Source organism: Gallus gallus, chromosome 5 (assembly GCF_016699485.2).
Source record: "Gallus gallus isolate bGalGal1 chromosome 5, bGalGal1.mat.broiler.GRCg7b, whole genome shotgun sequence".
NCBI classification, from domain to species: domain Eukaryota; kingdom Metazoa; phylum Chordata; class Aves; order Galliformes; family Phasianidae; genus Gallus; species Gallus gallus.
Genome location: NC_052536.1, coordinates 35,329,237 through 35,356,551, shown reverse-complemented (window position 1 = coordinate 35,356,551; position 27,315 = coordinate 35,329,237). Strand labels below are relative to the sequence as shown.

Sequence of the window (27,315 nt, the reverse complement as noted above, 5' to 3'; positions counted from 1 at the left end):
GCATATTTTAGAAGCAGACAGACAAAGTGCGTGTTTCCTTCAAACACATTCTCATTCCTACCAGGGCATTGCTGTGGAGAGGGAAACCTCCACTGGTAGCCAACAGCTACTGAGCTATTCCTGGTTCCTAGAAGCCCGCTGACAGATGTTTTGTCGTGACTCTGGCAACATGAACAACACAGGAGTGACATTAAATCAAACCAAATCACAGCTCTGTTTCAGTACACATTTCTCCTCTTCTTGGAGAAATTCTTCAGGATTCTTCTTCACCTGAAATGAGTTAAACCTTTATGAATTTCATTTCAGCTATGTTTTACCCAGTGGAAGCTCTCCATCACTACTTTGATTGCCTGTACCTTACAGTGGCCATGAGCTGCAATTCAGTCATTTGTGCTCTGTGAAAACAACAGTGATGTTTTCAGAACGTGCTTGTTCTCTGCCCATATGTGTATGAGCAAGAACCTGTGTGAAGTATTATCTACCTGACCAAGTCACTAAAAATAAATAAATACAGTCTCAGCCATAACATAAAGAAGCTGACCAGAAAAGAGAGAATTAGAGGTGACATAATAGTTGTTATGGTTCTGCAATGAAATGAATGGTATGGGAGCACGATGTATATTTCTCCTGTGGTTGCAGCTCTATATCTTAGATCTGCAGAGCAATATCTAACACAATCATAGCTGAAAGCCAGCAGAAATAGTACTAAGCAGAGCTACCCAGCTGGAGAAAAGCACTGAATAATACAGACTCTGTATTAGCATAAACGCAACTTTCTTTGCTTTGTATTTAAACAGTATTTTGACCTATTATTTAATTCTGAGGTTGCATCTCTTTTATTGACCTGTGACTTGATGTGATAGAAAAACTCAGAACAGAGGATATTTTCTGGAATTTGGTGTCTGAGGTGAGCTTACTGTGAAAATTGGATCAGCATCTACAATGAGCCAGAGCAGCTTTGATAATATGTATATTCCCACAGTTCACACGGTCCTTAAAACATTTTGAATGCTATCCACCCAAGTGCACAGCCTGTCCACCAGACACTTGCTCTTCTGTACAGAGGAGTGGGATTTCAGTGGTACTTGAGATGGTGTTGCAACGATTGTAATAATGAGGCTGAAAATAGAAATTACCCCTATGGAACCAGAACATATGAACATATTAATGTGTTGTTATGACAATAAAGTGGAGTGGATTATTCCATTATAAACCAAAAAACTGCAGTGAAAGATGTTAATTACAGGAGCATCCTCATTATCCATACTTCTTTTATGAGAACCTAGCTCCCTTTCCTTGCTGTTGACTCCCAATTATACAAATACTGTAAAAATATAATACGCGAGTGAGTGCAAAGTATGGGTTGAATCTGTTCAGGTATCAGTCTGAGAAGCATTTGGGAGAAAAATATGATAGAAAATAGTGATAACAGGAGTGGTTAGTTTTGCTGGTTAATTTCCAGGGTCAAAGGGATAAATTAATTTAAACCAAGTCAAACTTGATTTTAAGAAACTGTGAAGCTGCAACAGTGTGGAGAACTAGTAGCAGTCCTATCCTGTAAGTAGCAAGCTTAGGCCTGAGCAGATGTGTCTGTCACCTCATGCTTGCAGGTGGCGATCTGTTAGTGCTCAGCCTGCTCATTCGTTCTTGCGTGGGTGCACTTTCATGGTGCAGTTTTCTCCAAGTTGATGTCTCAAGCCTTGCCGCTGTTATGCATCCACAGGCTTCTTGGTTACTTCAGAAACCAACCGATCCTTTTCTTATAACTGCAACAAGCTCTGCTCCCTCTCCTGGGAACTCTTTTGGCTGCCAACTCAACCGATTTCAGTCTGTGTTGCAGCAGAGGTGGTTCCTAACCCTGGGGGCATTTGTCTTCAGCTTTTTGTTTTCTCCAGCATTCAGAAATAATTACCAAACAATTAACAAAAAGTAAAAGCCCCTTGGATAGCACAGCAGACAGGGTGGGCTACAGCACTTTTATTCCTGGTTCTTCATTTATTTTGTGATCAGATTGAGTTGTGCTGCCTCTTTACCTCCTGGTCTTTTTCTGCCTTATTTCTTCAGGCTGTGAATTAGGAATTGTCTCTGATGCATCTCTACTAGTATATAGATCAAAAATCTCCAATTTTAAAGTAGATTCCAGGCTCTGTTGTTGAATACATTGGATTTGCAGACTGCTCCTACACTATCCTGAAAGAGTGACCCTGATGGAAGATGATTTTGGCAGAAGCTGTCTGAGCTGATGGGCATGTTTCTGACCAATGCTGAAGGAGACACATGGATTTCAGGCTTGCTTAGTAGCTATCCCCTGCATTGCCTATGACAATCGCAATGACCAAGAGCCAAACACCAATGCCTTTCTGTGGATATTCTTGTTCAGGAGAGAGTAACTGATGTGAGATTTTTCACCATTTACATGCAACAAAACACTTAAGAGAATATTCTTTGAGTATATATTGCATTTTCAGATGCTGCCATTTGCCATTAATGCAGTCTGTGCCAGAGCATCCTGTTCCCCTCTCTGCAGTACTGATCTGAGCCACTCCTTAGTCATTTCATTCATGTACATGGGTGGTACTCAAGGAACTGCAATTCCATTAGGACTTTAGCATTTATTATTGTACAGATTTGTCTATGTAAGGTAAGCCGATAATATCCTGTAGAATGAGGCTGCTGCTGGGTGTCATGGTGATCATTAGACCTGAAAGAAGTGAGGCTGGGTTTATTCACATTGAGTTTTAACTCAGAGGACAAGTCAGAAGCAAATATCTTAACAGTGTTTCTTGACTTTCATTGCCTGAACTCCCATCTTGAGGGCTGAATCCTACAACCCTTCCTAATGAATAACTTTCATTCTCTGCTGTGGGACCATCACATGCAGAGGATTTGCAGATGCAGACATGATTACATTATGTGGATTCCATATGACTTGTGACACTACTGGTGACAAGATTGCTTTGATTCACCTATCACCAGGTAGGATGTGGGCTAAAACACTTTATCCACAGGGGCAGTTCTTTCTCAGTACCACGTAGGTACTCTTTAATGTCTTTATCAATGACATAGGTGATAGGATTGAGTGCACCCTCAGCAACTTTGCTGATGATGCCAAGCTGAGTGATGCAGTTGATATGGCAGAAGGAAGGAATGCCATCCAGAGGGACCTTGATAAACTTGAAAGGTGAGTGCATGTAAAGCTAATGAGGCTCAACAAAGCAAAGTATAAGGTTTTGCATTTGGGTAAAGGTAATCCCAGATATATATATGGACTGGGAGAAGAACTCCTTGAGAGCAGCCCTGCTAAGAAGAACCTGGGGGTTCTGGTTGATGAAAAACTTTACATGAGCCAGCAGTGTGTGCTTGCAGCCTGAAGGGCCAACTATATTCTGGGCTGCATCAGAAGAGGGATGGCCAGCAGGGAGAGGGACGTGATTGTCCCTATCTATTCTGGTCTTGTGGGGCCTGACTAGAATACTGAGTTCAAGTCTGGGGCCTCCAACACAGGAAAGATGTGGAGGTTTTGGAGAGGGTCTAGAACAGGGCCATGAAGATGATCAGAGGGTTGGAGCACGTCTCTTGTAAAGAAAGGCTGAGGAAGCTGGGCTTTTCAGTCTGGAGAAGTGAGACCTCATTATGTCCTTCCAGTATTTCAAGGGAGATTATAAACATGAGGGAAATCAACTTTTTATACAGGTAGATAGTGATAATACAAGGGGAATGGTTTTAAATGTAAGGAAGAAAGATTTAGATTAGATATTAGGGGGAAGTTTTTCACTGAGAGGGTGATGAGGTGCTGGAACTAGTTGCCCAGAGAGGTTACGGATGCCCCATCCCCAGAGGTGTTTGGTTAGATTGGGTGGGGCCCTGGGCAACCTGATCTAGTTCTTGACCTAGTGGTTGGCAACCCTGTCTGCAGCTCAGGGGTTGGAACTTGATGATCCTTGAGGTCCCTTCTAAACCCAAGCCATTCTGTGATTCCGTGATTCTCTGATTCTATCATTCTATGTAGTAGCGATAAATGTTAAATAACCTGCCCTCCACCCAGACCCATTTTGTGGCACTTGTGTAATTACAGAGGCTTTTGGAAATTGCATCACATGGCTATGATTTGATGGCAACATGCGAACATTTCACTGTAAACACACTTTCATTACACGAGATTTCATTATCAGAGGTTTCTGCTCTAATATCCTCTTTCCTTTGAAGATTAGGGCCAACAATGCAGTAACCACATTGTTAGCAGGAGCAAGGTGAGATTAAGAGTGTGGACTCCATTGATTGGAAAGCTTCAGAGGCAGGGTGCTAAATATTCCTTAATAAGTGGGAGTACAGCTTGGCTCTATGTGTAATGACTGCACTGCACAGAAACATTTGAATTATGTTGCCTTGAGCAAGCTGAAAAAAAAATGAAAAAAGTACAGAGTAAGATTGATATCAGATTCTTCACCATTTATTTATTCCTGTTGTATGCAGTTAAGGTACTGATCTCAAGTGGGTGTCTACTCTTGGCGGGAATAAGGCTATGACTCCACACCTCAGGTGGCTGAGCTTCACACTTACAGTTAGTGCTCAGGCTGTAAAACACTTGCTATAGCTTGAAACATGCAATTATATTTCAAAGAGCAGGCATGTGACCACAGAGTGTGTGGGAAGCCCTGCACCTCCAGGGTTTCAGCAAAGGGCCGTTTATACCAGCCCCACGTTGGGCCCACTGGGTTTTGGCTCTTCTACAAAGCTCCTGAAAATGGTTCTCTTGTCTCCTAATAAAACTCTATTAGCATCCTTGTTACTTCAGTGTGTGCACCTTTGTAATTAACAGCTCACAGATGCTATGCTTTCTTCCTTGATATTTCCCTCCCCTCTGTTTTTGCCTTGTTTCCCTTTGTGAGTTGGTGAGGCAGTGCTGAGCTTGGTACTGGCTTCCCTTGACAGCAAGCATTAAGCTGTTGCAAGCATCTCCCTCAGACTGTTAATTGCCTTGGAATAATTCATTAATTACTTGCTTTCTGCCAGCTACATTTTTACTGGTGAAAGGCAGGCTGAGCTCGTCTGCTCCCTTCAAGCCATGGCTGGGCCCATGGTGCTAACCTCTTCATTTAGAGGAAGAAATTTGTTTTCCTGTTCCTGCGCTGTGGAAAAACTCAATTGTATCAGCTCACAGAAGGGAATGCTGCCACAGAGGAGGTAGCACTGAGCAGCTGCTGTCTGGTTCAGGGTTTCAGATGTAGGCTGGAATGCTCTTGTTGGGTCCCTCTGCAGTCATGTATCTTGTGCCTGCCAGGCATTTCCAGTCATGCAGCTGCCGTGTGCTGGTTTCTGTATTTCACCTGCTTTAGTAATAAGTTCATTTATTTTGTTTCTCCATTTTTAATACAACACAGATCTAGTGATCTGGATCAAGGCAGGCTGGAGTGCAGATTCTCCTGAGGCCACAGTCCACCTTTCCGGGCTGACCTCTTCTGTTTTTATCAATAATGTCATCTCTAGCCTTTACAACCAGTTAATAGTTTTCCCGCTTTTTTTGCTTGAGGTCCTGTCTTGATGCCACTTTTCTACCTGGCATGAATTCCAGGTCTGTTCTATGGGACGCAATCTGGGGTCTTGCTTCAGTTGCTTAGAGCAGAAAAAGCCTTGGCAAGGGTCCCTGTAATTGAAAGACTGGGAAGAAAAGTCAGGAGAGGTCTGAGTTTGTGATATGACCTCTGTGGACAGCCCCAAGTAGAGTTACTCAGTAGCTGTTCTTCTGGAAACAGTGACGTTCTGGAAAGCTGTGGGCTGCAGCCTTTCCTTGCTTCCTTCTCCTCAGCCTTGTGAGATGCTGCTGGGCTGGCTCACACCGGCTCCTGCAGCAGAGCTACTTCCCTGAAAGTCAGAGGTGAGCACACAATCTGTTTCACAGATACCATATTGGCTTTTAAAGGAGCCTCTCTTTTCATCAAGCTCCCTATGATCAGACGTGCTAGGTTCAAAAGCCCTTTGCAGTGCCTTGGGACCTCTCCTCTTCCTTCACCTCAGAGCCATCCAATCTTTCTGCAGCCTCATATCAAAGTACCGCATTACAAAGCATAGCATAGGTTGGGTGGTATTGTACATACAACAATTGCATCTCAGCTTTTATCCTAAATATATTGTTTTCAAGTCCGTGTGAATGAGGAAATTCTAATGAAACCTAAAAATACGGGTAGCATTGACCTTCAGGAGATGGTTCCTATCCCAGCAGCTAAACTCACACAGCAGTGCTTGCTGCTGCTGCTTTTCCTAGTTGCAGACACAGAGAGAGGCTGAAATGAGCAATCAGCTTGTTTATGGCAGATTTTAGTGCTCCTCTAGTATAATAAAAGAGGCTTTAGCAGAAGGGATTTGGTTCTCGTGTACTTCAGTGTTTTCTGCTCTGTTTTGCTCCATAAAACCCAGGCTCTTGTTTACAAGAATTAGCAGCTTCCCAAGGTTTCTGCTGATTTTGAGGAATCAACCCCTTGCAGCTATGTGACACCAGTGTGCAGCTCCCTCTCCACCCGGTACTTGCAGAATGACTGTTCCCTACGTGCGGTTGAGCACTTGGATTAAACACCTGCACAAAACAATTGGCACAACCCAAAGGGCTGTTAGAGGCTCCATATCCTGTTTGGGAATCACTTCAAGTGAAATTAATGATTCTTCTCTGCACGCAGACTTTTTAAAAAGAAATCTGTTTTTGTATGTGCAATTAATCCCAAGCAGTCGCTGTGCAGTATATACTGTTACACATCAGTAAGACAGCAGCTTTACTGCTTTTAATTCTGTGGAGTGTGTAGCATTTTAGACAACAGCATTTAAGACAACAAAATCCTCACATAAGTGGCAGTTGTGGCACATACACATACTGCTGTCCATTTACTCCTTCTTTATTTTGGAAGGAGGGGGGAGAAATTTGTAACTGACAAATTTAACACTGATGCCATCTATGGCTACCGTGGCTCTCCCTGCATTACCTAGGCATTATACAGAATTATTATATAAATTATTTTCATGGCAGGGACTAAGGAAAGTTTCCAGCAGAATTGGTGCGCTGATTCACACAGTGCTTCCAGCTCTTGTGGTGTTATCACAAGCCTTGTGATATTTGCTATTCTGTCCCAAAGCTCCGGGCCCACTCATCATGAGAGCATTTGAATCCTCATTTAAAAAAAAAAAAAAAAAAAAAATAAAAAAGCGGCAGAGAAATGCTTCAAATAACATTTCTATGTCTGGAATTTTTGAAGCCTATCTTGTTTATTTGGAGCTTGATCTGGATTTTGAGTGACTGGGTTTAGTGTAAGGGAGCAGTGTGCATGGCCAGCTTACATTTTTATTTGGGATTTGATGCTTCAGCCTGATGTTCAGATGAAGGCAGAATGACTGCATTTATTACAAGGGAGGTGCTATTTTAATACATTAGTACATATACTGTAGGTTACTTCAGTGCTACCCTATTCACAGTGAACCGGTGCTTATCCAAGGATTTTCTACATGCGTAGGAGTGATTAAGCTGCTTTTGGTCTGGCAAGTAATTCAGAAAATGAGTCTCCTGACAGAGGTGTCCTGGGTCTTGTGTTGTAGAGAGTTCTCAAATCTATGTCAACCAACTAAGGATGAGTATAATGAATCTTGGTGGATCAACTGTACTTATTGCTTCTACATATGTTGTCCAACATGAGCAGCGGTGTTTTAAGCTAATGCTCCTGTGGTAAAGATATTTTTTTCCCTGTTTTTAGCTGAAATCTAACACCTGCACTTCATGTTCCTCTCTTGCAGTTCTGTTTCAACTGCGCTAATCAGAACTGCATAACAAAAATCATATTTAATTGAGTATTTAAAATAAAGCTGAAATGACAGACTCTCTAACAGTGTTTTAGAATCAAGCTACTAAAATCCAAGGGCAGATTTGCTGCTTCTTGTGAGAAGCAAACCCGTCTGTCATCTGTTATGAAACTTGTCTCAGCCCAGGGTAAAGGGATTTTACCCTGTTTACACTAAGCTGGACGATACAGTCTGTCACAGCACTATACATGCCGCTGAAGCCAAAAGATATCTAAATACAGACAGTGGAACAACCCGTCTACTGCTAGTCTTAAATCAGGAAAGGCCTATAGATGGTGCTGTAATCTAGCTGGAGAAAGAGGGCTGCTGTAAGGCTTGCTGGAGTTTTCTTAATCCTTCTCAGAAGTTAAACTCAGATGTATTTTGTCTAATTTCATGTGTGCAGAATTTGGGGTTTTAAGTAACCGTATCAAACTCACAGCACCTAAGATGAGTATGTATAGAAACCTACTGATAGACTCAGGGGCTCTGGCGTGCCACCTTCTCCATCTTCCAGGTCTGAGCCTAACCTCACCAGGGGTGCCACTGAAGATTTCTGAGGAAATTGTGCCACCAACTCATGTACATACTTTATTCTGGGAAAGGGCTGAATGCCATAAGAATTCAGGGTTCTTGCACAGCGTTAGACTCTCCAAGAGAATCAAATGAGTAAAGGAAAACCACCAACATAATTCTGTTTTTTTTCATCGGCCTCGCTTTCCACTCACCCAGCATTCCCGAGAAGCTTCTCAGATCTACCCTACAGCTTACAGTGCACCGGGTTCAGCTGTGGGTATCCTGTCTGTACGATTTGAGGAGCGCCAAGTTTATCAATTAAGAAGATTTCAGGAGAAATAATTCTGCCAGAGTTGGCTCTGTCTAATTCTCAGCCTCAGAACTGCAGGCTTGGTGTCTCCCTCCCTGACTGTGAGTTATTATTGGATTCTTTACTCTCTTTCATAAACTGCTGATTGGTGGCAGATTGTTTAGCAGCTGCCACCTGCTATAGTGCTTGTTGAATAAATTTTCCTTTTTAGTTCTAGAATAGCCTTGGTCTGGTAACAGCTCTGGAGACATTTAAGGGGTAAAGAGAGAATTTTTTGGCGGAGTTTGGTACTGTTTCAGTGCGATTCTTCTGTGAGTCATGAGTCCAAAACCAGTAAACATGTAAATATGCATTTTAAGTATGAATAATCTTCTCAGTATTCAGCAATCATTTAGATGTGTGCCTAAGTTTGACCCATTTTTCCAGTATGTAAGTGCTGTCCTGATCTGTAGTTTTTGGTAGTGTGGAGCCAAGCTTGAGTGCTTTGCTGAAATGGCTTTTGTGAATTCTGTATGGCTACTGGAGGTTGTTTTGTGAGTGAGATGGTATCTGAATTCCTGAGAGACTATGTAACACCCTGTAATTTAGGGATAAACTATAGGGAGAATGCTTGTCTTTTGAGGACATTTATTTTTGGATATTGAAGTGGTAGAAGATGCTGATGCAGAAGGCAAATGCTCCTCTGCAGCCTTGTTTTGGCACAGGGAGAGTCCCCATGCCCTCTGGTCTTGATGCTTATCTCAGTGAGCCCAGTTATTTACTGTCTGTACCTGCAAAATTCCTCCCTGAGAAAGGTTCTGGTGGCTTTGAGAAGGAGGGTGCAAAGGGAAATGGCAGAGGTGGAGCAGCACACCTCTTAAAAATGTTATGTATACAGGGCGGTTGGAGGAGTAAGGAATCTCTGAGGATACACCCATTTTTTCCCCTCCGTGTCTCAGTATGTCTTGGCTGACAGGGTGAATCCCCTCAGCTTGTCCACCACACCTGCTGCAGGTCTGAAGCCACTTCTTTCAGGAAAAAGTAAGCATCTGTTTAGGTAGGAAATTTGAGTTTTTCCAGCAGAAAATCCAAGAGGAATGCGAAAATTAGCGCTCACCTTTCCAAATGCCCATGATTGGCCAGTGTCTTTCTTTTCATTGCGGTAGGAATCAAGGCTGCTTTGGTACAAATCGAGTCTGCTTGGAATTAAATAGGTGGATGATGTCAGCAACTGATAGATTCATTTCTCGTAACAGCTGCCATATCTTTTGCAGGGGAACTTTTAAAAAAGAAATAGTAGGAGGGTGTAGTGCTCATAGTGCTGGCCAGAATCCAATTTGGATAATTGCATTCTGCCTACCTAAAATTGTAATGGCATGTTTATGCTTCCCAGCTCTGTAATGCCTCAGGTTTCTTTGCTTGAATCTTGCTGTTTAAATATGGAGTTATTAGTTGAGTCATCAACATTAATTTTATTCTGTATTTCAATCAACAAATAATAGTTCTTAGGTAGCACAGACCCTTCATAGTAATATTATTTTAGTGGATCCACACTAATAATGTAGTTTATGCATTCCAATGAGGGTGTTTTTTATGGTCTGGCTTTCAAAAATGTGAAAACCCAGTGGTTTAACTTGCAGGTATTACAACAGAACAATCTGAAAATCAGGTTGTTCACATCTAGTTGTTCAGAAACATCAGGAACCAGCTTGGATTAGTGTGTTACAACTGTCCCACAATTTCATTTTCAAATTAAGTTAACCTGCTTATTAAATTACATATATCTCAATTTTAAAAGAAAGTAGCACTTAAATAAACAAAGATCTAAATGGAATTTAATCATTTTTTTTAATGCTTCTGCCAAGGTCACTGATTTTAAACCTCTTTGGACTTCCAGGAAGGTGCATGGGGCCAATATCGGGCTAACAAATTGAGTAGGTTGTACCTGATTGAAAAATGTGATTGCACTGAGTCCATCTTCTGATTGATGTGGGTGCTTAGGGGGAAGCGCAAATGCAGATTTAGAGTTTGTGGGTAGATTTAATACTGGTTTAAAATTTAGATCCAGATAATCTCTCACTGCAGATCAATATATAGACCTCAGTTTTAATGCGTCTCTCCCATGCATCCCACTGAGGGACTTGTTGGATGAACCACACCTCAGGAAGTAGGTTCAGATTGGGAACCTCAATAAAACATGCTCTTCAAAGCAGCTGAGCTGGACATCCTACTGATGTCTCCACTAATCTGTAAGTCTCTGCCAGCCATCAGACTTATCTCAAAGGGTCTGACAAACATCACACCATGCAGTGACCTTCCTCCTGCAGGTGAAGCTTGGCTGGCACATCGCTCTGAGCCATCCCTGCCCATGGGGTCAGTGCTAGGCAGAGGCCTGCTGTTCACTGCCTGCTCCAGCTGGGTGATGTGGGCCCTCCTCACACCAGCATTGCCCACTCCTGTTGGCCTGATCCCTGGGGAGATGCTGACAAGACTGAAGAACCACAGTAAACTTCTCTTCTAGACTTCCAGCATCCTCATGCTGGCTGAAATTCAGGCAGTTAGAAAAGCAATCTGCATAAAAGAGAGAGGAAGCCTTTTTAAACCTGTCATCCCTGTTCATCGATCAAAGATTATGATCCTACTTTCTCGTTGCTTTATGGAGAGCATTTGTTTGTTTAGTATTTTGGCAGCTATTGGTACATAAGCAATGCATATACCATAAATACACCCATTATCTGAAGGCCCAGATCTGTGAACACTGCCAGGCACAGCACTTACTGCCATGAAGTTAATAGAAGTGCTCCAAACAATAAGCACTGTGCTTGACAAGGTATTCAGATTTTCATATTTCTTCAGTACATAGAGAAAAAGATGAAACCTATCCTGTCCAGACATCTAGGAGGGTAGTCATCCATTGCTGAAACATGCTGGTGAAAGACAGGTGGATAGGAGACAGCACCAAGTGAGTCATGGAGACAGCCCAGGCACAGACACTGGTGAAGTGTGGTGGCTGGTGTGAGAGAAGTCAGTGCCCTGCATGAGAAAACAAATTGTGTAGAGCATGTGAGGAAAGTGCTAACAGCTGAAACAGAGCTCAGAAAGGAGGTGAGGGAGAGAGAAAATAGGGTGGTGAAGTGATGCTGGAGGGTTGAGTAGGAAAGGCTATTCAGCCTGGCCTAGGGAGAAAGAGATTGTGAAGAGCGAGAGGGGAGGTGATGAGAAAAGGAGCACTTTATATATCCAGGTCTTTCAACTTTGAAGACTGCTTTGTATTGGGGAGCGTAGAGTCAGAGGGACCTCTCTCAGTGATGGGCACAGTGGTGATGTGCATTTCATGGTCCCCCTCTGGCAAGCCACGTGTAAAATGGCTTAAAACCATTAAAAACTCACAAGAAACTTAGTTCTTTGTCACGCTTTGTGTACTTTGTCAGAGGGATTTTTCAGATGGAGATTTTGTTGCATGAAGTAATAAAACGAAGCATTGTGGTCACAAAGATTAGTTGTTAGACCTGTTTATGCACACAGCCATCCAACCACTGTTATTTGCATCCATATAAACAGAAGCTATGTTAAAGTCTGGCTGGAAATCAAGCCCATTGTGTGCTGCCTAGAAGGCTTCAGCAGATGGGAGCCATATAAATAAAATGTGGTGTCGTTATTAACTGGCCTAGCAGTTCGGCGCATTTCTAACAATGATTACTTGAAATGATATGATGACTGTTCTATCTTGAAGGGTGAGTTTATCTTTTATACTGGACTGAGACATTTAAAAGCAAAATACACAGTCCTTCCTCTTCATGGGCAGTGATGGTATGAATCCCATTGTTTCCTGCAGCTTATGAAAAAGGGAGCTGCTGCACAAGTTGGATTAACTTCAGTGCCAATTGTTTCAGCAAATTCATTTTACAACTCTGTAGAGCTGCTTTAGTTTAACTCCGTCTTAATTTGGCACCTACTCTCTCACGCCTAGCCCCAATAGCAATAGACTGTGCTTTGCTTTTTTGTAATAAAGATACAGCTAATTTAAACAAAGCAAACTTTATTTGACAGCGATCTTACTTTTACAGCATCACTGTGTCCTACCTCAGAGCAAAATACAGGCTTGTACACACAGCACACCAAAAACATTTGGCTGTGGAAAAAAAACCCGAGCTGATCCTATACATGTGAACCCAGTGAGCAGATAAATAATTCACTTTCCTCAGTGTGATTTGGGTTTCTTGGCCGGCACTAAAGTTGCCAGTTAGGAATGGCCTCACAGTCTCTTCTTGGAATGGCCCATGGTTACCGGCCCTTTAAATCAGGGAGAGACAACAACCCATGCCTTCAAAATAGCTGATTTTTATTTCTCTCGTGTTTGACAACCCCCTCTTCTCCAGTTCAGTGCTACGTATTTTTCCTAGGCTTTTTCTTTCTTATTTTTGAGGTTGTTCTTGCTCTTCACATTCCCCTCTCCATCCCACTATCAGCCATGAAAGCACCTATTTTTTTAACCCATCTCCTAACCTGGGTGTGGCTGCTCTCTTTCCTTGTTTTAGCAAAGGTGATGCTTCCCAGCACTGATGAGATCTGACTGATACCAGGTGGCTGTGGCCCAGCTCCACCATTTCAGCAGCTGAATCCCCTTTCTGGAAGATTACACAGTTCACTTTGGTTGAAAGAATCCTTTTGTCAAAATGCAGATTGAGAAAGTGAGATTTAAAGCCTAATGGTATTGGCAAGCTGCAGGAGAATCCCAGTATTGCATGAGTTACTTTTACCTCAGTGTCACTGGCTTTTGCTGTGTTTGGAAGTATGATACTTGGAGATTTACAGAAGTCCATTTTGAGTTAGAAAACATCTTAATAGTACAGGTGAGTTGTCAAATGATGACTACAAAGTAAATAATGGCAATGTGAGCTCAGGGAGAAGATGCTGCTGAAGGTGGGCAAGGAAAGCATTATCTCCAGAAAAGCCAACCCTAGCTCTGCTGTTCCTGTATATTCTTCCAGAGAGTGTAACAACTAGATGGGAAAAATCTACCAGTTCCTGAACCAACTGCCCCATCGGTCCAATACTGAACTTCACACAATCTTCTCTCCTTATATTTATCTATGTCTTTCTTATCACCCTTAGTGTATAACAATCAAATACTGAGGGAGTTCAGGTTTAGGGACTGCAGAATGGAAACCAACCTTAGCCAAACTGTGTATTGCTTAAATGTATGTCCTTTAGCATGCATCTTGACTGGCTTTTATCATTTTTTTTTCTTTCCCAACAGTGCCTCAGCAATAGAACCAAAAAAAGACTAGTGCTTCACTGCTAACAAGAAAGTGGAGATGACTCACTGCTACTAAAGGTGAGTTATGTAAAGTAATTATATTTTAGTGGATCTGTTTATGAGTTACTTTCCCAGACACAGAGATATTAAAGCTCATCCTCGCGACTGTCATCTCCTCCAAGGCTGTAGAAGCTGAGCCTGCCACACCGTTAGCACTGCCACTGGCCTCGGCACACACAAAGCATTGCTCGCGTGGGCGCCCACAAGCACATACACACAGTCACACACCTGGACTACAGAGGTGATGAATATTTTTATGACATTGTTTTTATGATAATCTGTTTCAATGGTTAATTTAGTTTAGGGCACTGATTTATAACAAGTTTATAGATCTTTTTTACTATTCTTTGTTGAATTATAGAGGTGGCATGTGTGAAATGGAAGTACTTGGCCTATTGTTCTGCTCCTCACGCAACCAGTGTAGTTGAGACAATAAAAAGATCTATAAAATTAATATATACAGAGAGAAAGGGACAGAGACAGATAGAATATGTAATGCTTTAGAGTCTGATAGCACGTTTATCTTTCCCAGAGAGGTTAAGACTCAGAATTTACTTGTGGAAATACCAAAAAGATCTTAACCTCTTTTGTTGAAAGAAACTACTTCTAAGCATTCGTACTACGATCTCCTTTATTTATAAATCCAATTTTCATGATGTAATTTTAGAATAATTTTTAGGCTAGAATCATATCGCTTTGCTATCTGTCTGGATATAGGCCACCTATTGCTGAAGGTTCCCTGGCCTGGAGTTTGCAGGCTGACTTCTACAGAGACATAACTGCACTAAAATTTCAACCCCTGTTTTTTTTTATACCAGTACATTTTATCTTATTTAAATACACACACATGTGAATGGATACACTATAATACACCTATATTGATACATCTTTCAGTAAACTCAATATGTTCTCACACGTATTTACTGTAATAGTATTTTTTTTTATCTCATTGTTGCTGAACATTGTTCAGTTTGTAATACTAACTATACAGCTGTCTCAGCTCCCTGTTCTACCTCCCCTGAGGCTTTTTCTGCTAAATCAGACCATTGAAAAGTGATGTGTTCAAGGTCTGGTACCTCAGACCTAGGAGATGCTAGTAGTCTTTCCACTGTCTGTATCCAAATGAGTAGGAAACATGGGAGTTTTTACCTGTTTTCTTTCTTCAGAATTTTCTTTATCTGTTAGCCTGTATGCCAGTGAGATTAAACAAGATATAAAATACACACCAAAACATTACAAGTCCTGTGCTTTGTATCATTAATGCAGTTCCTTTGACTGACAGTTTCTCAGAAAGAATTTTTTTTTAAGAAGCTTCTTATTCTGGAGATGCCAAAAGAAGAGGTGCATTCACATGACCTAAGGATATAAATTCATCCTTTATTTTGCATCTGAACCTACTGTCAGCAATTACTTTATGTCTAACTCCTGTCAAATGACAGTCAGTGGTAAGGCTTGTGATGCCTTCCAGCTGATACTCAGAAATTAAAGGATATTGAACCAATTAATAAAGTGCCTTGCATCCAGTCATTAGGTTTGTAGACCATGCATTGTCACGTGATAGAAATGACTGAAAGTGGGCAGGATCAATTATCAGTAGGTTGAGGACTCTCCCTGTTGCAGAGCATATAGTAAATAGCGTAAGGAACTTTTGGTTGGAGAAAGGATGCATTTAGATTCTCCTGTGTTCCAAGTGAAGAGGGAGTAGATTTACTCCTACAACTTCTTGATGTGTTAATAGAAGATAAACTGCTGAGGGTACTCCAGCTTTAAGAGAAATATCTCCAGCTGCACTGAGGACCTACAGCCTCTTTGGGGGATATGTGCTTTAGCATTGCTTGTATTTCTCAGGAACCATTTCACTGCAGGAATGTAAGTTTAAACTGTGACTTGAATTGACTATTGGAAGAACTTGTCAGGAAAGATGGACAGGCTTACTATCAGCTGAGATTTTTAAACTAATGTGAGTCTTTCTAAATGGCGTGCAGTAGTCTTTCCTCTTTTACTACCTTTCTTGTGGCTGAAAGTGGTCAAAACTTTTTTTCATGCTGTAGCAAAAATTTTTGTTTATGTGATAGAAGGAAGCTGATGAAAGATGAATCAGTTTCCCTGTCTGTTACGTAAAGTGATTAAAAATATCTATTAGCCTAAAGAGCACTCATTTGAGTCCCTTTTTAGTCAGTTCATTCTGTAAAGATCTTGGTCTGCAGAGAAGCAGACAAATGCTAATCAACTGTCTTCTGTAAACCCTTAACAGTGGAGCTTGCAAAGGTGATAGTTATTTTCATTTTGCTTCTGGCATTAGTCCTTTAATGTCTTTGATGTGGGTAGCTGCCTATCTCACCTGAGCCTTAACCAGCTATGATAAGATCTGCTGAGAGCCTTCCCTCTGGCTAGGTCAGGAGCTTATTTCCTTTGGAGTCCATCAGCTGCATGATGACTAATTGTGCTATGATAATGAACACTGTGAGCTAATCACTGTCCACTTATGTAGAAAACCACATACTGCTCATACATGTCTGAATTACATCGGAGGTTTCCTTTTCTCACCTATTGCAACTTATTTCTGGTGTTCACAGCACATTTCTTCCACACAGACCTACTTTGCAGATGAAATTTATGCCCACCATTTGAAATTTCTCTATTCTTTTCTCTGTAGAATTCTTTGCAGGAGCCTTTTGACAAGAAGTTTGGGTCTGTAAGGGGCAAATAACATGAAACATGTTTCTAATGAGCAATAATTACAGGTTTAAATAGTTGGCACAATCAGTGTTCAGTGATTTCATTATTAGATGGCACTGTAATTTATGCTAATCCTGATAACGGTTCCGGATGAGAGAGGTCCAGACATAGGCGATTGCACTGCAATTATTTACACCCTGTATTTCTGAAACAATAGATATGGTAATTTGGAAATCAGATGACTGTGATTTCATTTATTCTGGTAGGAAACACATGTAACAAGTTGTGTCAACAACTATAAAATTAAATAGGATTATTTGATTTTTAATTCTAGGTTTATTTCTTGTTAGCTTACTCTGCCCTAAAAGACCGATGAATTGAAGCAGTCACAAGAGGGGGAAAGGGAGATTTTTTTTTTTTTTTTTTTTAGAGAACACAATGATTTTTTTTTTTTTTTACTACTCTTTTGTAAAGCTTGCATTTGGTTATGGGTTCCCAGTGAAAGCAAAAGTTGGGGAAGAACCTCATGAGTCTGCTGTCTAGCTATCAACTTTGTTGTTACTGCAAAAAAAAAAAAGGTGGAGTGTTCTATATCTCTAAACCTCTTCCAACCATTTTTCAGTGATGGGATTCTTGTATCTCCCAGTCCCACTGTGCTCTTCGGCAAGTAGACTATCAGTAAATTGTGAATTTTCAAATTAAACTGTATTGCTCCTATGAGTGGCAGGGAATCCTGAATCAAGAAAGCATGGCAGACTATGGTGCAGTTGGGGGGAAACTGCATAAAGAATCTGGTTTGCGATGGCTGGTGTTTCCTGGGTACTTGCAGCTGAGGACTTGCATTGTGTGAGCTGCATTATTCCCATCTAGAAATGACAGTTGTGACAAGATTTACCCTTAATTGCAGTCAGTCCCATCATGGAAGTTTAGACATGATAACTAAATGGCAAAACTATCAATGGAAATCTTCAAGGATGGAATGCATTAAATAATGGGCAGCCCCATAGAAACGGAAGTGCTAAGACTCCTCCATATCCTTCTCTGCATATGTCTTTCCTCTTACAAGCAGATGGAAGTTGGAGCTGCCTCCTCTCTTCATATTAACCCTGTGAGTATTCCCATAGACCTATATCTAAGCTACATGTGCAGAGGAGTGTATACCACAAAGGCCTAAGGCAGAAGAAAGGGAGGCTGTAGTGCTGTCATTTTGTAGAAGACAGGGAAAGCTTTTAGCTGGAGCACCTGCACCAGGTCTCAGCTTCATTCCTCAGCACTTCAGTCATGCCAAGGAAGTCAATTAGACTGTTCATGTGTTTAAAGTTAAGCCTATCCTACGTGCTTTGCTGAACTGGAAGATCAGGTCTTTGGTATGACTAAGCGGGATAATAAGCTGTTGATTGTTAGAAGTTCCTGGAACAATCAGAACTCTAGTTTCTCTGCCAAAATATTATTCACTGTAATTAGGACAATGAAAATCACTAAATTCCCATTCACTCCACCTCTCGTCCAAATCTTCTCTGGTGAGCATGTACAGTCTTTCATAAACAGAAGTTTCAAATTTGGAATTCCTGTTAGGGGGAGTAAATGTGCACATTTTCTAGTAAGAAAACTTTTTTCCAAAACACAGTCTGGACACTGGAGACCAGCATGTATATATTATATTTCCTTTCTTTGATTGCTGGGGCTTTCCTACAGTATCTGCACTAGAGGGAATAAAGGGAGGCATGCAAATACCTTCTCCTTGAGAAGTTTGTATATATAAATGTTGGCATCTGAGAAATTTACTTCCAGATTTGCATAGAAATGAGAAGAACTTTTGAGAACTTCTGAGTGGCTGACTGCCAAGGTTGTCACATAGATGTCTTCATTCCCTTTGTAGATTTATGTCCAGTTCTCTCTATCTTGTGCAAGGAGCAAGGTGAGCCTGGTCTGGGTGCCATACTGATGAGGCACTCCGAGGAAGCTCCTGGAGAACTGTATTGGTTTCATGAAAGTTGAACTGCCTGGGTGGGAAATGACCCCTGAACAATTTAGGGTAATGTACATATTTGACAGTGCACTACCACAGAGGCTTGAAAACTTGTATCCAAAGGCTATGTTAAACCTTATGTGAACAGCTCAAAAATCTTGAGCTGAGATGCCTTGCAAGAGAGGCTCTTACTGTGGTTTTGGTATCTGCTGCTTTTGACATATTTGGAATTGTTGAAAACAGCCAGTCTTTGTAGTATTTGCGTTTTTGTTTCTGGTCATAGCCTGACCTGGAAGGAAGCAAGTAGAGAAACTGCAAAACAACATAAAGAAGATATTAAACCTTCTTTCCCTAGCTCTTTAGATCTATTCTGTTCCTTTATAGCTTTGGGCAGGTGAAGTTCCTGGTTACTTCTCTCTTTGTATGAAGAAATTTACCTATATGTTTACTAAAAATATGAATGGCTGAAGGAAAAAAAAAGACTGTATTGTACAGTACGCTGTCACTGTTGGGATGATAGCTGTTTAAAACAGACTTCAGTGCAATCAACCTGTCTTTGGCTTCATATACAGCCTATTAATAAACCAGCTTTGACTTGCACTGTATCTCACCATGTTTAGAAAAGGAACAGTCCAGTGTCTTGAAATCTTCCTGGAAAATTACTTCATTTAGAAGCTTGTTTTACAAATATAGAAGTTAATTCCAAAGAATTGAATCTTCACTTCATAGGAAAATATTTTGTGTTTATCTTCTGAAACCAGTGGACATAAAACAGTCAATGTTGGAAGCCTACAGGATGTGACTTTAAGTGAAAAAGCATGCTTTCATCATGGTTAAGATAAACAAAGACCTAACTTGAGGAAACATGTCCTCTGGATGGAGCTCATTCTGGAGTTGCTTTCTGTGGAAGTTATAAATTGCTTTGTTGCTGTGTAATAAAAAAAGTTTTTTGAAATGTTGTTGAGCTATTGATATTTAAGATCACCTCATTAATCTTCTCGGGGAGTAACAAAGTTATCTCAGTTCATGGGCTGACTTCCTAAAGTGGTTAATAATAAAATAGCAGAGAAGTAGTAACGTTTTTTTAAAAAAAAACATAGCATTAGAGAACCTTTGGACATGATTAAAGATCGATTTGAAAGGCCTAGATACATCATATAAAAAGGTTTTATAATGTTGAGGAAATGATCTAGTCAAGGGTCAAGTGTACAGTGTGGAGGATAGAAAAGAAACAGAGAATGTTGAGCAGTGATGAGCTTCATGCAGAAGAAAGGACTGTACAAAAATGCAAGGAGTAGGTTTCTGTTTTTGTATGCATTTGGAGAACTGAGATGAAAAGCAAGATTAGGTTGGCCTCTTGCAGCTGTGAGTAAAAATCTTAAAAGCAAACTACTTGCTTAGAAGAAAAGGTACAATACTGACCCTTACCGTCTCTGTGATTTATGTGAAGTCTTGCAGGAAAGAGCTGTGAAAGAGAAGCAGCTCAAGGCAATCAGAGCTTATGCAAACAGGAGGAGGCAAGACAGTTGCCAGGGTTAGAAAGAGAAGCCGGTCTCACCTACAGTGAGGCACAGGAGACAGTCAAGAGGCTGTGCAATAGCTGTAAAACACCAGCCAAGAACTGGGTTTAAATGTGGATATTTAGATGTCTTTGAGAGCACATGGTGAGGTTGAAAAATGAGAAGTACATTAAGAATTGAATAAAGTGTTTTGCTTTTTACCTTGAATGCCTGTGCAAACCAGGAAATAGTAACATTGAGAAACCCTGTGTATGAGATTACTGTGCAAAGAGAAAATCTATGTTCCTAAGAATCATGCTCTCAGAAATGACTGGAACTGAACTGAACCTAAAAGGCTTTCTTAAATTACTGAAACAGTGTTGTGCATTGCATTTCTTGTTCTGAGTGATTGGAAATATCCCTATTTCTTCTTGCAGTATTTGAAATTGACTAATGAGAATTCATAATATGAACATGTAAATGAATGCTCGAGTGCCAGTCATAAAAACTGCACGTTTCGTTTTTTGGAGGGTGCTCCAAAAAAGCACTTTCACCCTCAAAGAAGAAAGACAGGTAACCCTATGCTAAACTACATTCTAAAATGGTGGTGATGAGAGGAAAACTGTGGAAAGGAATGGTTTTGTTTGATCGTTTTCCAAGAGAAGATCTGCTGTGTTTGAAAGGATGTCTGAGTATCCATGTAGTCACATCAGGATCTGCCCCGCCGCTGTTTTAGGCAGCCTTGGGATTCTTGTCACTCAGATGCCAGGATTGGCACTGGCAGCCATTGTACAGGATGATTTGAGGAACGCGTGGCAAAAAAGTCTGCAGTACAATCCGTGGATCTGCTTATAGTGTTGTTTAACCTGGCACTACTTCAGCTTAGTTCCATTGACATCAGCTGCTGTTTTTCCCTAATATGCCATTTATGTCAGTGTACATTAGATCTTTATATTCAAATTATTTTGTTAGGCAAATATGTTTTGTTGAAATGGTGATTGGATATTGGAAATGAACGAAATCATCTGCTGTATGGAGTACCTAGAAAGTGTTTTTAGGGTGAGACTGAATCAAAATTATTATAATAAATTCAGAGCAGGACTGGTTTTCTTTCTCTTCTGTAGTGGACTTGAAAACCTTTTTGATGTGGTACAAATTGGTTGAGTGGATTTTTTTTTTCTTTCCTGACTCTTCCAACTCTTTATAGTACTGTGTAATATACTATTCCTGTATCTTTGACTGTGAATTCTGTCTTCTTTAAACCTGCCTCTTATTGCCATCACAATCTTAGACTGAAGACCTTTAGAGCAAGGAGAATCTCTTCATCAGGCATTACTTCTGGAGCAACCTACGTAATAAGTAGGAACAGCAATGCTCATTTAACCACCATTGCTACCTTAAGGAGCACTTAGAATATATGGCTGGATAAACTAAATCCTAGCCCTGGGCAACCACAAAAGACCATAGTTGAGGCGAGAGGAGTTGCACGGTAAAGATTAATGCATGAGACACCTGCCATAGGGGAGAAAATGGAAAATATATTGCCAGAGTAGGAGTTGAAACATTTATGAATATTGCGTAAATAACAAGAGAAAATGAAGGCGTGGGATAGGATTAGGATAAGTGAATGCAGTACTGTGTTTGCAAATGTCATACAAATAAATGTTAGCAATTGATTTTACTTTGAGACTTCATTCCTTTTAAAGAGAGAATGATCATGTATTTCATGTTGTTTTAATCACTGATTTAGGGCAATTCAGTGGGCACTTATGCATATCTTCTCAAAGTGAGAAATGTATTCCTTTCGCAATGCTTTTTTCTCCTTGTCTTTGGAAGCACTGATAGAGGTTCAAAGCATAGACTGGCTCACAAGCATTAGAACACTGCAATCTTAAAAATAATTTAATTTTAATACGACTTAATTTTTAAGATGTATTTAATGGTTAAGAATAAGTAATAAAATCTGAAGTATTTCATTTCTTTATTTCAGCATTTAATGGGGGCTAGTTTTGTAAAGATGTAGACTTGTGCACTTCATTACAAAAATAAAACCCTGCAATTAGCATTAATTATCCTTTTTTAGATAGGTCTCTGGAAAGAAGCCAAGTATTAACTGAGAAGGACTGAAACAGCTTCTTCTTCTCTGAGGTTGCCTGAGGTCAGCAGAGAGAGATTCTGCTGTGTAGTGCAGGACTCTCACTTTATTATTGTGGACATGCTGTAGTTCAGAAAACAGAATCATTCAGGGATGTGAAGAAGATGGCCCAAAGCAGAGCTATTGTAGAAGCACCAAAACCAGTTAAGGAATACGCCATAAAAATACTTTGGGCTAGCTGTGGGATTATTAAATTATCTAGGAGAGACTTACACTATTTGAACTTCTCCAAAGGAAGAAAGGATTTCTCCTTACTGTGTAATAGTGGCTCTATTCTAGAAACTCAACAGAGTTCTCTCTACTGGGCAACAAATCCTAAGAAGAATTTTAAGACATAAGAAGTAAAACCCATTTTTTAGGGACTTGAACTCTTGTACCTCCTGTGTTTCTCAGCAGATAAATTACTGAGTGATTGCACATATCTGTGCCTAATCCAAAGTATTTGTTTATACAGCATCTGCTCCATATCTCCTCTAATCTCTGTTCTCACCTGGGAGAAGGTGAGGGAGGAGGGGGGGCTGTTTTAAATCCGTCTCTGCCCACTCATGTAGTCTGTGGCTGAGAATGATTCTCTCTACTGCTTTTGCTTACATCACTTAATCAACATTTGTAACATAAATAGCTTAGCATAAATAAGTCTCTAGATAATAAGCACTCATTATCTTAATCTCTTCTTTATCCCTAAAGGGATATATAAATATATATGTCTATATATATATATATATTGCTTCTGTTGTTATTTGGGATCTATATAAGTTTTTTTATAGTGTAGAAATGTCAAAACTGGGCTTTAAAAGTGTCCTAGTGTATAATTGTCACAGGTGCTAATAAACCTGCATATACTGTCTCGTTGCCTCAACACCATGCCTCTCAATTCATGCTTCAGCAAGAGGAGTAAAAGAAAAAGGCATTATCTGGAAATCTTTCCACAAGAGGACTGAGCATGTTCAAGAGAAATCTTCAGGGAAGCTTTCCTCAAGCAATTTAGTTTCCTGGTCCTGGGATGGGGAGTTAGTTTTGCCTATTTTAAAGGTGCTTTTGTAACTCTGCTTACCTTCTGCATGGAGCTGTAGTCTCTTCTCCTGTTTTCCACTTTCTGTCTCAAGATCCTGATCTGTAATGCTAAAAAATGGTAGCAGCTCCATATGGGAAGGCATCTTTGAGGCCAGTATTAAGATAATTTCTAGGTCAAGATTCCAGTGATATCACCCACCAATTTTTTATCTATTGTGATGAAGATTATCATTTCTCTCTCTCTCTCTCTCTCTCTCTTTTTATTACTCCTTTCACCACCATCTTTCTCATATCTTCTCTGCATTTACTCTCATAAAATCAAGCAGCAGGTCTATTCCTGAGATAGAACAAGAGGTTCTATCTGGACTTCAGGAAGTGTGTCTTTATGGTGAGAATGACTAATTCTCACAATAAGCAAGGCCACTTGCTAATGTGCAAAAGGCTTACCAACTATTGAAGAGAATGAAAGATAATTATCTGCCATATGGAGACTTTTAAAATCTGTTGTGTGCATATTATAAGTAGTATATGTTTTCCTCTCAGGCTGTTACCTCATCCTATCCTTTATAACTTTCATGGCTTTTTTGAGATATACCAGCTGCCTGTAGAGCAGCAGCCTATTTTTCTATATCTGTTAAGATATAGAAAAGATGATCTATGATCACACTATTTTGCAAATGTTAATGTTATGTATGACGAATAGTATGTAAGAGTTATATGACCACTACTGTTTCCTCACCCACTGCAAATACCTGGATATCTATTCTGAATTCAGTAGTTAGATACATTCTGAGCCCTACTTATTCATTACCACTAGAGAGCTGCACCTTTCTTTGATATCCAAGCTGAATTTAAAACTAATTGTCCCTAAAACACACAGAAATTTGCCTAAGGCACTTCTGAAAGCTGTGCTAGAGCTCCAGTTTCATCTGACCAACATAGTGACTAAGTCTTGATCAGATTTTTTCTATGTTAGTGTGCATCTCTGATTTCCTCTGTCACTGATAAAATTGCTGCATTTGAAAACTGGATTCTCATACCAGGTAGATAGCTGTGTTGTCATCGAGGGATTTGATTTCTTTTAATATCACTGTTTTTTCCAGGTTTGGATATGTGCAAGTCCAGAAAGGCCCCCCAGATTGCCTTTTACTAAGTAATGCTTTATTTAAGCAGCAAAGAAAATAGAGTAAGCATGATTGTTCAAATAGTGAATGTCTGTGTTTGTGATTCTGCTAAGGGAGGAGACACAGAATAAATATAAAGGTGTGCAAACTATCATATTCCATTTGGCAATTTTTGGGGTTTCCGGCAGTCTTGACTCTCATCTTACCCTTTTCATTCATTTCAGTAAATGAAAATTGTTCTGTTTTGCTCCCAGATAAGTGAATGTGCTAGTTTTGCTAGATATACTCCGCACGGAAAGTGAAAAGTGACTGGAAATAGTAATTATTCATACTGTTCATCCTGACTTTACTTGATAAAACTGGTTCTGAAGCTGGTAGGATGCAGCAAAGGATTCTGTTTCCCCTTACTTCAGGGGAAGCTGACAGGAATATGGCTCTTCTATGTTGCAGACGCTTAAGCTCATCCTCAACTTTTTGAAGATGTGTAGGCTGAATTTGCTGCCACATCTACGCCATCTGAGCTGAGGAGTGGGATCATGGTCTTGAGCTGACACTAAGCAAAACTGTCAGTGGAATGATCTTTGGGAAGTTAGTGTCAGGTGAAACTGGATGTAGCTACAGTGCTGATAGGAACATATGAGGGTCGGTGGGGTGCTCCCAATTAAAATGCAGGCATTCTGCATGTAATATGCTGACTGTCACATCCTTTTCACCTCCCTAAATCTGTCTTTGAAATTTCTAGACAAAATGCTTGTTCAGGTCTCCTGAGCAGGTCTTTTGTGCTGGTCTGTCTCTTACCAACCCCAGGGAGTCCTGACTCTTGAGTTCCTTAATTCTTGTCTGGAACAGAATGCAAAACTTTCCTGCAGGAATTTAGTAAAATAGACATTTACTTATGGATTACTGAAAGGTCTCAGAATAGCAAGTTTGGAACGGGTGTATTTTGTCTGTAGTGCGAATGGAGACAGGACAAACTTTTCTAAACTTCCTCTACAGGGATGCCTGGGACCTTGTTTTAGAGATCCTACCAAGTTCAGTCCTCTAGATAAATCAACCATCAGCCTATTGGTGAAGGTTTCTATCTAGTGCTGAAGTTCGTTATCTGGAATTGTCAGGTCTGTGATCTCATTCCCTTTATTACTGCCCCAAATTTACAGAGTTGGTCCCGAATCATTCACGCTCCCATTTCATACCTCACAGAACAGCCCAGATATGTTTTCCTTCAAATAGGTATTTACCTTACTCATGTAGAAGAAGGAAGTTTCTTAAAGATTGGCCTTGTGTTCTGGCATGGAAGTTGAGCTTGTAAATATTTCAACAGATGCTTATCTCCTTTGATCCTGTGTTGGTGGATGTTGCAAGGTTGGCCCACAGTAGCTATTTGTGAAACTTGAAGGAGGAAATCTGGTTTCTCAGGAAGAGTGAGTATGAAGTCAAGATTAGGTGTGACTCCAGCTGAGTTGGATAGCTTTTTGTTAGGATAACACAAGTATAAAATATTCATTTAGATTGAGAAAACACAAGCATGTAGGGAAAGGAGTGACATCATCAGAGTTCCATATAACTACATAATGAACTTAATTATGTACAAGATATTACCTTTAACAGTTGCTTGCTGGCTATCTTGGACACAATTTTTGTGTATAATTATGCCAAAGAGCTAAATCCTGAAGTAGCAGAAAGGATGGCATAATTGTTATACCCATTTCTGATGTAATCACAATGGATGTGAAGTGGCTCAAGTCAACTTATGGTATCTCTCAGGGTGCAGAACATGTTTTGGTTGTTTCTTTCCTTCCAAGGTTGTTAGTGAGGGTCTCAACAGTTGGTATTTTGGCAGTCCCATGTGTAAGCTAAAAGTCTGAAAGATAAATCTCCAGTTGGAGATGCTGTCTATTTCAAGTGGACCAAAATGCACATCACAGTTGTCAAAAGGTCTGGCTTGCAGAGCTAAGGATGCTAGATGGCTCTCTGGTAAAGCCATGAAATGATCTTTTGAAAATACTGAGTTTTACTTTTATAGCCACTGTTATAAAATGGATGTTGATGGTGAATGAAAGCTGCCTGGCTAAAATGCAGCAGATTATGGTTTGAACCTGGCATTTAATTTTCTTCTTAAAGCTTGCTATTTTGATCTTCCACTTGTACTCTATGCGACTGATTCTCAGGATACTTCAGAACTTGAGAACCAGCTGGGAGTTTGGCCTACAGCTTAGAAGGACCAATGGGGCTCTCTCCAATGTACCTACCTGAAGGGGGAGGATGGAGTGAGACTCTTTCCAGTGGTGCTCAGTGACAGCACAATAGGCAGTGGGCACAAACAAGAGGTTCTATCTGGACTTCAGGAAGTGTGTCTTTATTGTGAGAATGACTAAGTACCGACAGGCTGCCTAGAGATGTTCTGGAATCTTCCCACCTCAGAGATACTCAAAAGCCACCTGGGCATAGTTCAGGGTAAGGAGGGACATACCGTTGCAAATTTCTGATTATTTCATGTTTTGGTATTTGTGTTTTGACCTTTTGGAAGAAATGCATGGTGCTTTAAGAGTTCACTTGCTAAAACGAATCCATCAGTTTCTAACTAAAGATTAAATGGAAACAAATGCCCATATTTGCCAGAAGCACAGGATAATTTGGTTAATGCCCAGAGGGTTTGACTTGTAACTGAGCTTGTGGTAAACACAAATAAACTATTGCAAGATGCCTTAAAGCTATGGAAGCTATTAAACCAAAATTTCTATTAGGTATTCCCAGTGGAACATCAAATCCCCCTGAACTGAAAACCCTCTCTCTTGAGGCTTATGAGAATAAATGTGACTTGAAGTCTGTACTTACTGTATGGCTCTGATGCAGTGTCTCAGGAAATGAAAAGTATTAGTATTGTATTCTTTACTACAACAGGAAAACAGTGAAAATATTCAGAAAAATCATC

At 40.4% G+C, this 27,315-nt stretch overlaps 1 protein-coding gene and 1 long non-coding RNA gene across 18 annotated transcripts in view; one reads left to right on the top strand and one right to left on the bottom strand.

Annotated features, from left to right (window-relative positions):
- The window catches only part of LOC112532533, a 153,205-nt gene that overhangs the window by 39,411 nt on the left and 86,479 nt on the right, over positions 1-27,315 (top strand). For 15 of the 16 annotated variants that reach the window (XR_005860494.2, XR_005860489.2, XR_003075428.3 and 12 more), the window contains one exon: positions 13,884-13,961. The gene's annotated coding sequence lies outside the window, so the exon portion shown is untranslated. Of the gene's footprint in view, positions 1-13,883; positions 13,962-17,548; positions 17,731-27,315 lie in introns of those variants that run through there. The other variant, XR_005860495.1, reaches the window with a different exon arrangement.
- Positions 22,083-26,987, bottom strand: LOC121111052. 2 transcript variants are annotated; one of them, XR_005860499.1, is made up of 4 exons: positions 26,633-26,987; positions 25,622-25,794; positions 23,300-23,367; positions 22,083-22,308 (listed from the first exon to the last, which is right to left on the bottom strand). It is a non-coding gene; the product is annotated as an uncharacterized LOC121111052 (long non-coding RNA). The 2 variants fall into 2 exon arrangements; XR_005860500.1 differs by having other exon boundaries at positions 25,622-25,787; positions 26,633-26,986.